The sequence below is a fragment of the Haliotis rufescens genome, unplaced genomic scaffold, assembly GCF_023055435.1.
Source record: "Haliotis rufescens isolate VD_foot unplaced genomic scaffold, xgHalRufe1.0.p SCAF_48, whole genome shotgun sequence".
Lineage (NCBI taxonomy): Eukaryota > Metazoa > Mollusca > Gastropoda > Lepetellida > Haliotidae > Haliotis > Haliotis rufescens.
This window is the reverse complement of record NW_025964201.1, coordinates 1,475,685-1,492,742: the sequence shown is the minus strand read 5'-3', so window position 1 is coordinate 1,492,742 and position 17,058 is coordinate 1,475,685. Positions and strand designations below refer to the sequence as shown.

The 17,058-nt window shown below is 43.4% G+C and overlaps 1 protein-coding gene across 6 annotated transcripts in view; it reads right to left on the bottom strand.

Annotated features, from left to right (window-relative positions):
- LOC124117651 overlaps nucleotides 1-17,058 on the bottom strand; it is an 82,342-nt gene that overhangs the window by 22,168 nt on the left and 43,116 nt on the right. The window contains exon 1 of one of the 6 annotated variants that reach the window (XM_046479632.2): nucleotides 11,292-11,690. The exons of 1 other annotated variant lie outside the window; for it this stretch is intronic. The gene's annotated coding sequence lies outside the window, so the exon portion shown is untranslated. Of the gene's footprint in view, nucleotides 1-4,049; nucleotides 4,216-7,270; nucleotides 7,493-7,683; nucleotides 7,844-8,269; nucleotides 8,413-11,291; nucleotides 11,691-17,058 lie in introns of those variants that run through there. 4 more of the 6 variants (XM_046479629.2, XM_046479628.2, XM_046479630.2 and 1 more) reach the window with 4 other exon arrangements.

Genomic DNA, 17,058 nt, shown 5'->3' with positions numbered 1-17,058 from the left:
CGTATTTAATGTCCTGTCACTGTTAGTTTTAAAGTCACGACCTGCTAATTCCCATGTCTAAACAAAGCAAATCAGATGGCTTAGTGGATCCTAAAATAAATTACAATGTTCAAAGATAGACATTGAACGACATAGGTTGGTTCAAACAGGGCTTGTATGGCCGTGCTGACATGTACTGGCTGAGCAGACACACAAGGGTGGGACGTGGAGCGGGTCTTGGAAAGACTTGCACCCATCTTGCTGGGACTGCCAACAGGCCCCCTTTAAACAATACCAGCTGCAACGACCAGATCATGTTATTCTAAACATACACACAGTAAAGGTAAACCCTATTGATTCTCTGCCCATGCTTTGGATCCTGTTGGTGCTTTTTCAGAAAATCTTTTTTCATATTAATTGAAACAATTCTGTCTGAGACATACGGGAGGATTTTGACAACCTTTGAAATAACTGTTTCCAATAAACTACCTCATTAAGCACTGGTCGGTCTTGACACCAGCTAGGTTGCACCTTTGCAACACAGTCGAAACCTATCAACACAGTCCAGACAAAAGCCCCGAAGACACTGGTTAGAACAGGTCCCAAGCAAGAAGCAGCTGATTGGATTGGGGGGTCAGGCTCAGTGCCTTGGTTGACTGCGTGTCATTGTACCCCATCGGCGTAGGGCGTTGCCTATAATATCAATCACTGGTTTGTCTGGAAGAATCGTGATGATGTACATGCCGAACTGATGTAGATGCGTAAAGTAATAAATAAACACAGACGAACGCGCCAGGAACTCTATCCGCATAACTGAGAACATGCATGACCCATTTCGCAAACTCATCACTGATTTTCAGTAATCCATGCATATAACAAAACTATTTTGCCTTTTGCGGCCATTTAAATCTGTTACTAGAAACTGATGATTCCCTGACGTTGACGGTTCCTACTAACATGGTGGGTGCAAACTCGACAAAATAAATATATTTGAAACCTGGCGTCACTTGGCGGGCTGGTAATTTGAAAAGCTAACAAATATCACCGTGTTAACCGAAAACACAATTCAAAGAAGCACAGTAAACCGCCCATACCATGTCAAAGTGGTCACGCCCCAGTGCGTCTTTTCAACCCTATATAGCGTCTTTATGATGATACTCATCATAAAGGAACTCGTTTTAAAGATAATCCGATAAACGGCACATACATATATACATCATAATACTGGACTCACAAAACGAACATCTATCTATAGCCGGCGTTATGTTCAAATAGTGCGGATCAAGTACGCCGACGCGAGGTCGCGGTTTATCAGGTTCTTCGCGGTAGCGCATTCATCATCGGCAGAAACGGAACCGGTTCAAGCACGGGTTTGCGAGGCCGCCCTTGTTTATTTAATACATCACACAGAACCCAGTCTACATTTCATGCATGAGTGCATTTTCACGAGGTTTATATATTGCGAGATATTTAAAAAAAATCCAGGCAAATAAAACGTGAATAGATATTTGTGGGTCAGCTCGTCCGTGTCCTTTGGGACAAAGATTTTCCTACACCGCAGCGTATTTTTAAAAAAAATGACAGGCTTAACAGCTTTGTTATATCACAGGGGAAAACACCATCATTGTCAATAAGCTATTCAACTGATAGCGCGCTATTTTGATACGTCAATTGAATGGTTTGGAAGTTGGCTCGTTGTAACAACGTTTTAACAGAGCAGGAAGAAATAGTTCGTGAATATAGCCGCGTCTACCACTGTGTAAAACCTGCTTTAGTTCGTTCACAGACCAAGCAAAACTGATTGTAATGATGTATGTTTCACACAAAGGTCAACCACGTTTGAAGGGCATGTAAACGTCAAGCCGTAACAAAACACTCCAGTTATAGTTTTGGAGTTATAGTTTAGAGGCCTGTTCAACAGGCAATATGTAGACAATGATCTATTTTCACCTGCCAGTTCACGCATGAAGACGTTGGCGTGAAACATAACATGGAACAACATTACGTTTTGATGAAACACATTATTTCGTTTTATTAAAAGAACCATACGAACATAACCTAAAAACACTGTAGCACGGACAAAAACGACGCAAAGGGTGCAGTTTGTAGTGTCTTTTTCTATAAATCAAATGGCGACAGTGAAATATTATTTTCTCATATATCTGATAATATATTGCATAACTATTTTTTCTCTATAAAGGCCGAATGTAGACGAGCAAAACAACAACATACCCAAAACGCCGCATACGGTTTTCTTACACTCATTATCAGTCCGCGGAGTCCTAATGAGGAAAGTCATTGAGTTCGAGCGGATTGAGCGATGCCCGTGGTTTGGCCGACTGTTCGGAGATGAACCCTTAATCTCTGCATGAATATTCATTAATCCTTCCGCAAGCACAGCTTGACCTACGCACGTCGTGGCGTTCTTTCGCCACGTGACAAACGGCACTGGAGCGCCATTACTAAGCACAAACACCCTGTCATAAGTTACCTGCTGGTCACCAGAAGGGTCAAAGACATCGGAATGTGAAGGTCATTTGCAATGTACGGAGGGGGTTTGTGTTAATTTGTCCTTGTTTAAGGGCATACATCAATTCATGATGACATATCTACTCTTACAACATATACTACCTGCTGTGGTAAGAGGGGACTAACGGGATCGAGTGGTCAGCTTCAATAACTTGGATGATGCATGTGTTATTCGATGCTCATGGTGTCAATCTCTGGATTGTCTGGTCCAGAATCGATTATTTTCCGATCGCTATCATACAGTTGGAATATTGAGACGTTAAAAAACAAACACACAAACACACACAAACGAACCCCGAGTATAACACGATATATACCCATGACTGCGAGAGAACACTGAGAAATATAGGGTGCAGATGAGTAGAACATCTGTTCCATTTCCTTATAATCCAACACCATAACCAACAGTACATATTTCACACGAACGTCACGTCATATTTCACACGAACGTCATGTCATATATCACACGAACGTCATGTCATATTTCACACGGACGTCATGTCATATTTCACACGAACGTCATGTCATATTTCACGCGAACGTCATGTCATATATCACACGAACGTCATGTCATATTTCACACGAACGTCATGTCATATATCACACGAACGTCATGTCATATTTCACGCGAACGTCATGTCATATATCACACGAACGTCATGTCATATTTCACACGAACGTCATGTCATATTTCACACGAACGTCATATCATATTTCACACGAACGTCATGTCATATATCACACGAACGTCATGTCATATTTCACACGAACGTCATATCTTATTTCACAAGAACGTCACACATGTAAGACTTCGTTCGCCTGACAATACAGTATGTGTGTGTTATTGGAACTGTAAAAGGTGAGACTCGTCCATAGTGCACAATGTAACGTGATCGCAACGTGCACCAACAGGTCGCCTCGCCGTTCTGTGGCAGACCAAATGGATATAGTCGTCTTCTTTCTTTGTCAGATAGAAAACGAGTTGTACTCCTTCGTAAAGCAACAACTACAAGAAGAGAGAGAATATCTGGATGTCAGCCTCTTTACAGGAACACAACGTTTTGGAGTATATGTTTATTCCTTTACTCCGAAACGTTGTGTTCCTTATCAAAAAAAAGTTGACATCCAGAAATTATCTCTCATATATGTTTCACTTCTAAATGACGTTTTTACGCCGCTATTAACAATGTTCCAACAATATCACGACGAGGGACACCAGAAATGGGCTTCACGCATTGTACCCATGTGGGAAATCTAACCCGGGCCTTCAGCGTGACGAGCGAACGCTTCAGCCACTAGGCTACCCCACCGTCCCAAACCGCAGAGAAAAGAATAATGATGTGTCACCATTGCATAACACAGATATAGTCGAATGTATGTTTACATACCCATCCCAGCCTAAACAGGCTTACGAGACATGCTACACCTTAAAATCGTTCCGAAAATGTAAAACATATAACATGGCTGATAAACAGCACGTACTACGTGTTCATTGTATAGTGATCGCATTCGAGAACATATACTCATAAAGCAGTTAATACCTAGCTTAAATCCTTTGTCTGAACACAGCACAGATCCTTCCGCGTCTTGCCGATTACACACGGTACCAAGTACATTCAGAACGTGTAATCAATTAAACATTGCGCCTCGCGTGGCTGGCGAGATGGATGACAGTGTAGACACGCCGTGTTCCTACACAGAGAAGCATGGCGGCGACACACACGGCCCACAGCATCTGCTGCATGGTCATGTAGTCGAGCATGGATGCATTATTACACACTTGGTTGGAATGTAGTCTGAATCAATAGTGAAATTTGAAACATAGTAACTCAACCTTGGCAGCAACAACGATATCGCAGGGCTACCAGTTTTATTCGTCACGACTTGCCATTACAATTTGTAAGGTACGTCCACGTGATTTGTACTTGAAAACCATATTGAAAATCATATTTTACCGAAAAGAAAGAATATTTCAGCCTTGTGAAATATAATCAAATATTTAATTATTCCAACTGTTGTATCGAATGGGTTAAAAAGAATTCCAGGTAACGATTACCTGAAGCGGTGATTGGTCCGTGTGTTTGATGGGTGATGCCAGTGGACGACACCGGACATGTATCGACTGATGGCGGACTGTTGGCGGACATTGTATTATCTAGCGGACTCTATGTTGTATTGACATGTGAGTTGCGTGGGAAGTAAAAACATCAATGAATCTCAGGTTCGATCAGGGAAGCTATTTCTAATACTATATTACATTCCGACTTCTAGAATGTCTCTCAATTGTACGTCAAAACCAACGCCCAGCTGAACAGTGTTTAAATAAAACACCGTGCATGGCTAGAGTGTGGAAATACATTTAGTTAACATTGAAAAGTGTTTGTATTTTGCAAATATAGTATATCCCATCAGCATGCATATCAAACACAGGGCAAGGCCTCCGCCGTGTGTTGCCGGGGTAGTGGTTCTCTGTGTACAGACAGGCGAGACAGGGTGTGACGTCCCTCGCCACACAGACTGCCCAGTCAGTCCCATCTGACTTCATGGCGTCATGTGTAGTCAGGCATCTTGACGTTCACATCTCCACGTGGATAACACAACAAACACCATGACCATAAACTGCACTGACAGCTTCATGGTGACGTGTGCATAGCGTCGTCACGCGCAACACGTCATAGTGGGAAACGTCCAAAGAACGATACATTTGTGAAATTCAATCCAAATTTATCTTCCCTGGACGCTTTCCATGAAGAACATACATAAAGATATAGTCTTGGGTAAATGGGTCGTGGTCCGATATTAGACCTAGCAAATAAAAGCGACAATACTATTTCCATAATCATAAGACATCTCTCCTAAAAGCAGAGTCCATTATCATAAAAATGTGTTTATATAACCATCAAATAGTGATGACACCAGGTGTTCGCGAAAAGCTAAGCGTATCCTGCCCAACCCCGTGGTATGTCACAAACACATGCAAAGGCAAATCAATTGTTCACCTCAAAACAGGGGAACATATGGTACAGGTCAAAATAGGGAATTGAACCTGACATCATTTTTGTCAGTGACACTTCGGGTGCTTCTCAAACTCCTACTCAGTAACACACCGTTGTAGATACTGGCTCATTGAGTCGGGAGATACAAACGGGATGTTTTAACTTGAGAATAATAGTGAATACTGTACATTATGGGTGATCAGATATATTGCAACTTGTGAATAATAAGGAGGCAATGTAGCGTTACAGAATAAGGGATAAACTCAACTAACGTGTACAAGAAAATAACCAGTAGATATTTTAACGTGTAGATAGTACATTAATTAATATTGAATTATACTGCAACAAACCAGAGCTCGTGAGATGTGTGAAATGCGTGTATATTTGCAAGTGACGTGCAGGATAGTGATCCACGAAACATATCCGAGTGGATATTGCCGAGGTCAGCGAGGAGTTAAGAGTGCCGAGGTCAGCACTATATTCACTAATACACCCTGACATGTCGGGTCGTTCAGTTATAGCGAACTCACTTCACTACATTCTATCAAAAGCACTGGTCACACCTCGTGGTTGCATTGTACATGACATCGTCACAATGAGCTCCGAGGTAGTTAGCAGAGCCAGTGGTGCATCTTAATGTTGTATATAGCCGATATCACATGGCCAGGTTGTTATTTTATATAGCCGATATTACAAGGCCGGGTTGTTAACAAATTACATATCGTCGGACGCGGACTCTTCTATCCTCGCTATATGATATGCAACAGTTGGCCAAATGAGCATTAAGTAGGTTTCCAAAGCGTACTAGAGACAATAGGAAGTTGACTAACGATGAAACAGATGTTTCCGTGGGACATACTACGTAGGTATATACCTGCACAAACAACGTGGAGATATAGGCGAATATAGACAAAGATGGTTTGACCCATGGTTTGACTTCAACAACGCTCTTCGGGACATTCAGAACTGTGCCGTGTACAGAAATTCTGCAGCAGGTTATAATGAATGCCATTAAAACAAAACTTATTTGAAACATGTTTTTGAGTACACAACCAACCATATGACCCTAACTATATCTGGTTAGGGTCATCATGTCCTGGCGTTAAGGGTGATATAGGCATATCAGAGTCTGTTCTTGAACAAAGGTCAAAGGAGAGAACTGACAACAAAGAAATACATTTGCGATACACTCTAATGTTCAAGTGGATGAGGAAAGTGGCCACGGTTGTTGCATGTCTACAACATAGGGGGTATCTTGTAGCAGTATTAATGATCCTTGTATTAGATGATTTGGGACATTGGAAGAAGGCTACCCGGTATGTTAACTCACAGTCATCACAAGGAACAAAGCGTTTCAACCGTTACCATCACAGCAGTTTGACCGAGCACGAACAGACTAAGAATTGGGTAATGATGCCGTCTAAGATCTAACATAATGTGATAAACGGACAAATGATTTGTTAAATACTGTTTTCACAACACGTGATGAAATTCAAATGACATCCCTTTCATGTCACGTGACATCTGAAGTAATTTTACATCACGATGTCATAATAAATGGCGGTCTATGAAATACAACGTGAAATTCATCCATGCTAATCACTGACACAATAGATGATGGTGATTATGTGAGATATATACCATGATCCAACATCAGTTGAAGATAAAGGTAATACATGTATATCGTTATGGGATATGCACAGCCTACAATCACCTACTGGTATATTTGCCCATCCAGCAAATACGTGACCTACAAGCACACCTACCTGTGAACACAACTAATATCGTCATCGATCCAGGTAAAATCAAGGTGACAGCTGTTCCAGTGACCACAAACTTCCTTACATTGACACACACCTGCAGGTGACATGTCCCACATTAACCCGAGGGTGGGGAAACAACCCGACCCCAGAGAACAACCCGACTGTACGGACAGGACCCCAACAACGTCACAACGCTATTCATATCATGCACACCGGCGGAGTTCATACAACGTGCTGGTCTCGTCCGTGACAAGACAACTCTCACTTATTGTCACTGGTGAACCCTGGTATAGCGAAATAATCAAAGTACTACAGCATTTCACCACAGATCTACTTGTGATCCAACAAGTCGGCTTATAACAATCCCTGCCACATGACAATCGCTGCCTGCTGGTAGTGTAAGTAAACATACCTACCTATAGTAACACGTTGAGGGCAGGCACTCTACAGCCGGTATACTATCCCATCAACACACCTGAGCTTCTGTTACCTGTCCCGATCCAGGTAACTCAGGTAGGACAAAGCGCGCGCCTTCGTTACCGGCACGTGTCTGGGGGGATGCTCTGGGAACGCCGTCTAGGGGGAACTGTGGAATCACTCATTCATATCGTGTTTTGGACACCGCCATTTATAGACATATCGACTACTGTTGTCGGTGCCCGAACGTCATTCATAAACTAGGGCACCCCGTTATAGTGCAATTGCTGGGCGGATGGGAGGTTAGAGGATGTATAGAAATATTAGTCATTGTAAAATTATACGGCCTAATAACGAGGAAGTTACGTGTTTGGTACAAATTGAAAGCGTATTGCTGATTAAATCCTGGATTGGATGAATAATGCGATAATGATCAGAATAGGTTTACCTGAGGTTAGAGATCAAAGGATTAACCCATTAAGGTAATCCTATAGGACCAGATTAAACGTGACACGCTAATCCCATATATCACATGGATAATTCACGCAAAAAACTAATCAATAAGCAAAAGTAGATATAATTTACCTTGCTCTTTTTGTACGAGGGACAAGTTTTCCAGTGAGGTGTGTTGGTCGATAGCACTAACTGTGGCTAGCGGTCGCTACTGGGAAGTGTGTGCGTCCGTGTACTCCGTCTCTATGTAACCGGTATTGTAGGAGGGTTGCGGGTGCGGTTCTTACGTCAAGGCATTCACACGGGTATGCAGAGAATGACACAAATCAATGCAGTCAGTGCGAAAGCCTGGACGTAAACGTATGATTCATGTACTGCACTTATAAGAATATTTTTTCTGAAATGCATAAATTATATTTCAATTACAAATATGCCGGACTTTCCTGGCGTGTTATGAAGACACGACTGCAGCACCGGTGTGCCATGGCCCGTGTCAGTGCTGTTGTTAGAGGCTGTCAGTGTTTCCCGAGTAATCAGATTCTGACACAAATCTTAATTCACTGCTTTATGCATTGCTATACACGTTATTCAGCTCCCCACTGAGAATCGTCAAATAACATGGGGATCGGGTGGTTACAATGTCTGACACGGCTGATTTCCTGCCTAATGTGAATCGTTGATCATACTATCAACCACTGGTTTTCCTACTTATTTAATTACGTGATATCAAAATAATATCCAGTTATATCAAACCCACACCAGACATATATACACTGTATACACATAACTGGCAATATGCCCACCGCGGTGTGAAAGAACATTCACTCTTTTGTTCATTATTTAAATTTCTCATTATTATTTTCACAATATTGATTACATATATCATATCCGTTCATCTGCTCATTTACTAATTATTAATTATTTCTGTCATTGTTCTATTGTCCTAATTCCCATGGTTTAATCAACAGATTCACCATCAGCTGCTCATAACTAACCTACAACCCTCTCAAGATGCATATCGTCCATTAATCATTTCCCCAATAGTCAATTCAGTCAGCCTTTTATGGTGCTATTGTCCCAGGATCAATCTGCTTGTAGCATTTGACAAACTGTACAGTACTCGAGTTAGTTATATTACGTTTGTCCCTGGTTGTGGTTTAATCAGTGTTTACAAAGCAGCTAATACACAAAGGCACTTCCTGATAGTCTCGTTTGGTCTCCTTGTAATCTCCTTCAACACGAGACTGAGCAGAGTAATGCAAAATTCAGTGCACAAGATTGAATATTCGCCTGCAGCCGAGGCAATTATCGGCAAAGCATGACTATGCAGCATCTCCCTGTCGACATCAAGCTGTATATATCTAATATCACTGATGCAAATGCATTCACACGGGCCGAGACTGAGCGTGGATATATCAGTCGTTATGTATCAATTCAAGATAGCAATCATATTTCCTGGGTTTCTGTATAATGGAAAGGACGATGGACAAAAACGAAAAGCGCAGTGTTTATATGATGAAATGTGATCTAATTTAGAAAAGAGATCCTCCTTCATGTGGTGCAAAGCGTATTGTATTTAATAAAAAAAACACATTTGCAATACAATAATTATTTTTAGAAGCAAATTCCCAACAGTGTTTACTAAATGTTTCATCATTCCGTAATAGGAAAGTTATCTTCAGTTTGTTCCGGTTATACGAGAGCATTCTTCCCTCGGGCGTATCATATACACACCCTACTGCGTGGGTAGACACATGTTTAGCTTTAATAACAAAAAAATTTAAATAAATTGGCAACAACACTACTGCTCAAAATAAACTTCACCACACACACAAAATAAACTTCACCACACACACACAATATATATATAGATATATATTTGTGTGTGTGTGTGGTGAAGTTTATTTTGAGCAGTAGTGTTGTTGCCAATTAACAATAATGGACAATTAACAATATGTCATATATATATATATATATTCTGCAGTTCTCTCTCTCTCCCTCTTCATTTGGTTAATTCTATATGATATCAATTACATTTTAAACGCGACAGATGCGTGACGACGTGACCTAACAACCCCCATTGAGCACCCTTCGGTTGCTGACAAAACCAGCGTTATTTACTTACAAGGTGATACAAGTGAGAACATCACGGCCTCGGAGATTACCACAAAAACACCCACACCATAACTAACCTGGGTCTAGAGAAGGTCCTTGCAGTACACACGTTTTTGTCCACAGAAAATGATACAGAAGAACATCTGTATTAGAGTGTCACGCAATGTACAGCATAAACTTGCTAGGAAGATACAGGGTGGGATAAAGTGTCGAACCAGAACTTATGCGTGACAAGTGAACACCCTGACTGCTGGGCCATCTCAAGGGGGGAGAATACTTCGCACTTTGTCCGTGACAACGAGTCGTTGTTGTTGTTTGTTTGTTTGTTGTTTTACGCCGCACTCAGCAATATTTCAGCTGTATGACGGCGGTCTGTAAGTAATCGAGTCTGGACCAGACAATACAATGATTGATATCACGAGCATCAATCCACGCAATTGGGATACGATGACATGCATCAACCAAGTCAGCGAGCCTGACCACCCGATCCCGTTAGTCGCCTGTTACGACAAGTCCTTGTGCTCAGGCCTAATGGAATCACGGCATATTACGGAATTAAGAAGATACAATTGCTGGTGTAGGGACGCCCGAATGTAAGGATGATTAAAACCTTGTCTTGTAAGCTCGTTTGACAATTAACAATATGTCAAATTTATCAACAAACGAAAGGACATACCAAATCTATGAATACACATTGCCATTAGAAATTGGTCAAATGTAACAAATGTTATATTTGGGATAACACTTTCTTAGTAAGTACAAACTCAAGTATCATTTTGGGTGGAGTCACGTCTGGTATTCGAACCAACACTCTCAGAGACACGCAGCTAATTGCCAGCACAATTCTCATGTCATAGCATGTAATCAAGTTAGTTCAAGTCAGCTAATTCCCTTTCCGTTGAGCTAACGTATCGTCCCGTAATATGATGACAATGCAATGTAGCTAAAGCCTAACACACCAGTACATCAATAACTACAACAGGGAGGCTATATTCCCGTTAAACTCAGATAATACACATTACATGCTGTCGCAGCTTACCTGCCCCGCAAACACACCTGTAATTACCCGTCAGATTGAGGAGGGGGTTCAGGAGATCGAAGATATCCCGCCTCTATTGAGGATTATCCAACACAACGCGCTCCCAGGTGAGACAATCTGGCCACAAACTGACCATTACCTGTTGTTATTCACATACAGACACGCGGAAACAATTAGCTTTGATCTTCGGCTTCCCTTTGATGCAAGCCGCCTACCAGGTGTCACGTCTTACGGCCAGGTAAGGTCAGTTAAGGACATGAGCATGTCAGGTAGGAGACGGAATTGTGCTGCGTCAGTGGTCAGAGGGGACAGGTATATCGATATACCTGGATCTAACTACAGGTGAGATGAAAGTGTTGCGAGCGGACACAGGTATATCCCTGGCGTTCAGGTAGATTAACGACCCGTGTTGTGTTTACTGTTCACGTGGACACAGAGATGCGAGTCATACCTGCGTAATGAGTCATGCACACACAAACCTACTGTTATTGCCATTCATGTCGTTGTTGCATATATGGTAATACATGCATATCTAATTGTTTCCTTCACCCAAGGGTTAAATCAATACTATCTCGAAATGTTTAGTCATACAACCCTGTACCGTACAATCCCGTGACATACACACACTGTACCGTTCAGAACCGCTCAATCCAGCTACATTCAACCATGTGTCGTTCATTTCCGTAATATACAGCCCCGTATCCTTCAATTCCGTAACATACAGCCCCGTATCCTTCAATTCCGTAACATACAACCCTGTAGCTTTCAATTCCGTAACACACCACCCTGTGTCGTTCATTCCCGTAACGGGGCGGTCGGGTAGCCTAGTGGTTAAAGCGTTTGCTCGTCACGCCGAAGACCCGGGTTCGATTCCCGACATGGGTACAATGTGTGAAGCCCATTTCTGGTGTCCCCCGCCGTGATATTGCTGGAATATTGCTAAAAGCGGCGTAAAACGATACTCACTCACTCACTCATTCCCGTAACATACAACCCTGTGTCGTTCAATTCAGTAACATACAACCCCGCATCTTTCAATTCCGTAGCATAAAACCCATACAAAGACCATTTAGACTAAACTAACCTTTGTGATACTTCACTATCTCCTTGGTTAAACATTACCACCACCCAATGGCCTACAGCATTACAATACGTATGTCCTGAACACTCTGAAAGGTGGAGCTTATGTTAATTTCAAAAGATACATCTGCCTGATGGAACATGTCAAGTTGTTTCAAGAAATATAAAACGTTAACGTCAAAGAACGTCTCCAAAACAGATTCCTTTCACCGTAAAAGGAAATAGCAGTGGGAATTATAGGAATGGATTACTGAAACCAGTGCTGACACCAGGTGTTTGCAAAAGGGCACGCATGCCAGCACGCATGTCAGCACGGAAGTCGCTTTGAGATAACACGTGACGGGGCAGCGCAGGTGTCGCACGTGTTGGGTATGTGTGGATCATTACGGGGTATGTGTGGATCATAACGGGGTATGAGTGGATCATTACGGGGTATGTGTGGATCATTACGGGGTATGTTTGGATCATTACGGGGTATGTGTGGATCATTACGGGGTATGTGTGGTTCATTACGGGGTATGTGTGGATCATTACGGGGTATGTGTGGATCCTTACGGGGTATGTGTGGATCATTACGGGTTATGTGTGGGTCATTACGGGGTATGTGTGGGTCATTACGGGGTATGTTTTGGTCATTACGGGGTATGAGTGGATCATTACGGGGTATGTGTGGGTCATTACGGGGTATGTGTGGATCCTTACGGGGTATGTGTGGATCCTTACGGGGTATGTGTGGATCATTACGGGGTATGTGTGGGTCATTACGGGGTATGTGTGGGTCATTACGGGGTATGTTTTGGTCATTACGGGGTATGAGTGGATCATTACGGGGTATGTGTGGGTCATTACGGGGTATGTGTGGATCATTACGGGGTATGTGTGGATCATTACAGGGTATGTGTGGATCATTACGGGGTATGTGTGGATCATTACGGGGTATGTGTGGATCATTACGGGGTATGTGTGGATCATTACGGGGTATGTGTGGATCATTACGAGGTATGTGTGAATCATTACGGGGTATGTGTGGATCATTACGGGGTATGTGTGGGTCATTACGGGGTATGTGTGGGTCATTACGAGGTATGTGTGGATCATTACGAGGTATGTGTGGATCATTACGAGGTATGTGTGGATCATTACGGGGTATGTGTGGGTCATTACGGGGTATGTGTGGATCATTAGGGGGTATGTGTGGGTCATTACGGGGTATGTGTGGATCATTACGGGGTATGTGTGGGTCATTACGGGGTATGTGTGGGTCATTATGGGGTATGTGTGCATCATTACGGGGTATGTGTGGATCATTACGGGGTATGTGTGGATCATAACGGGGTATGTGTGGATCATAACGGGGTATGTGTGGATCATTACGAGGTATGTGTGGGTCATTACGGGGTATGTGTGGATCATTACGGGGTATGTGTGGATCATTACGGGGTATGTGTGGATCATTACGAGGTATGTGTGGGTCATTACGGGGTATGTGTGGATCATTACGGGGTATGTGTGGATCATTACGGGGTATGTGTGGATCATTACGGGGTATGTGTGGATCATTACGGGGTATGTGTGCATCATTACGGACTATGTGTGGATCATTACGGGGTATGTGTGGATCATTACGGGGTATGTGTGGGTCATTACGGGGTATGTGTGGATCATTACGGGGTATGTGTGGATCATTACGGGGTATGTGTGGATCATTACTGGGTATGTGTGGATCATTACGGGGTATGTGTGGATCATTACGAGGTATGTGTGGATCATTACGGGGTATGTGTGGATCATTACGGGGTATGTGTGGATCATTACGGGGTATGTGTGGATCATTACGGGGTATGTGTGGATCATTACGGGGTATGTGTGGATCATTACGAGGTATGTGTGGATCATTACGGGGTATGTGTGGATCATTACGGGGTATGTGTGGATCATTACGGGGTATGTGTGGATCATTACGGGGAATATGAAGTGTATCATCCAGCCTCCCTGGCACACACTCCTTGACACAGTCTCACACAATACTGACTGTAGTGAGCGCACCTGTTGAGTCAGTGTACCCGTGGACTACCCGTGGACTACCCGTGGACTACCCGCTTACCTGCTGTAAGTTGATACAACACGTACTTAGCCGCAGCTTGTCTCATTTATCAGAGATTGCGCTGGGTTGTCTGAGGTCATGTTGACAGCCCTCTTATGCGTGTATCCCCTTTAATGACAGGCAACGATAACACGAAGTGTGTACGCCAGTTGAAACAATGGTGATCACATTAACTACACCATTGCAACATGATGCATAAACATACAATCTGGCATCGAGACGTTACTTGGCCTTCACAGGACATTTATAAACTAGTTTTGATTTTCTACAACCAGGGGGGATAACTCTTCGAATGTGTACCAAGGGACAGAGTGAGGTGCACGTGTTGTTCCAAGAAGCCAAGTGAGTGAGTGAGTTGGATTTAACGCCGCTTTTAACAGTTTTCCAGTCATATCGCTGCGTATCAGCTTAATGTGGGAGGAAAGTCCGAAGTGATGCAGGTCTCAGACGTTTACCACTTCGGTGAAACCGTCGAGCACGGGTATGGTGCTGACAAACCAAGAAACCCAATTTAGGGCGAACCGGGATTCGAACCCACAATCATAGGTTTCTGGCGTGCCCAAGGAAACGCAACTCTGCACAGCGAATCGCGGCGCCTTAGACGACAGACGCCACGAAAGGGCTTCACGTGTTGTACTTAAGGGACAAGAAAAAGCTTCACATGTTTATCTAAGGCACAAGAAGGGGCTTTATATATTTATCAGGTTGGCTCTTCACTTGTTGCGTAATCGAACCCAAGTGTTTGTGGACAGGAGAACGTACGAAGCACACACTGGGAGCACACGGACCAGGCCGAACCAGGCATGCATTCATACTTGTAGTGCAACTAGTGTCGCCTTACACTGAAACGTCAGGACTCCATAAAGTACATCTGTCTCCGACACACCCGCACAGCACCGCCCCCCCCCCCCCCCCAGATGCTCGAAGTGTTGATCAACCGTACGGACGGGACAGAGCGACTAACGGGATCAGGTGGTCAGGCTCGCTGACTTAGTTGATGCATGTCATCGTATCCCCAATCGCGTCGATCGATGCTCATGATGCCAATCACTGGATTGTCGGGTGCAGACTCGAATGTTTACAGACCGCCGTTATGTAGCTGAATATTGCTGAGAGCGGCGTTAAACAACAAACAAACATGTGGTCTGAACACATTGATATATCCTCTAGTCTTGAAGTCAGGGACGGTACATACACACGCAACTAGACAAAGGGTCCGAACACTCCACATTGAAGCTCCTGCACTGACAGAGCAATGCAAAGGAGGGCGATCACACAATCAACCTTATATCATGATAATATTTTATATATTTTACAGTCTCCGTGTTGTGAATGATATCTGTTGATATACAAGGACTGAAACCCCAGGCCGTCCTTGTATATTACTGAAAGCACTTTAATCTGTTTACTAGAAACCCGATACTGCAGGAATCGCTGCCCCAGTCGGGAGTGCGCGCGGTGCACCATAGACTGGAGGCCTGTAACAAGAATCAAAGAAATAAACTCGACAATCTAATTAAGACCTATTAGAGAGCGATGTTTGCATGCAGGTTCCTTCAGAAAATAGTCGATAATCCTTTTAAGAATGCGAGCTGTTTGCCCGCCGCACAATGAGTCTCACGAGGCCTCATCAAGGTAGCATGACTGTCGCTGGTGTATCGACTGTCCAGAACACGCCCATGTGCAACTGAAGACTGTCTATAGCACACTCCCACGTGCAACTGAAGACTGTCTATAGCACACTCCCACGTGCAACTGAAGACTGTCTATAGCACACTCCCACGTGCAACTGAAGATTGTCTATAGCACACTCCCACGTGCAACTGTAGACTGTAAAGGACCCTCTCATACGTGCAACTACAGACTGTCAAAAACACATGCCCACGTGCAACTCTAGACTGTCTAGGACACTTTCACACGCGCAACTGTAGACTATAAAGGACACTCTCATACGTGCAACTACAGACTGTCAAATACACATGCCCACGAGCAACTGTAAACGGTCTAGGACACTCTCACACGTGCAATTTGCAGACTATCTGGGACACAATCCCTCGTGCTACTGCAGATGTCCGCTAAGTGACGCCTTTTTCAAGAAGAGTTTCTGGAAGGTGTGAAATCAATGATACACTGTAACAACTTACAGTCCTTAAGGCAAGATACAAACAAACCAGACATTTCCTTCACGATTCTGTTACACTGTCGCTTGGCAAGGAATGGGCAACACAAATAGATCCATGTTGGACATCGAACCTGGAACTTAGACTGGTCATTGCAACAAATTAAGGAATCTATGCCCACCGGTTCCGTCTCGGCCGAGACGTTGTAATAAGTGCCACGTGTTCAGCTGTATGGTGCAGGGTGCTTAAAGTATCCCATTAACTGAATCAGTAGAGGAAGAACAGACTTGCCTGGGCTGCAGTCAATGCGCGGCCCTTCCCAGACAGGACATCTGCCTGATGTGCTGAACATGTGCCTGGAAAATCTGGAGAGATCTTCAAGCCTATCCTGCAATACCAGTCAGTGAGCCAGTTGGGTTTAACGCTGTTTTGAACATTATTTCAGATTTAACGGGGTTTCAGA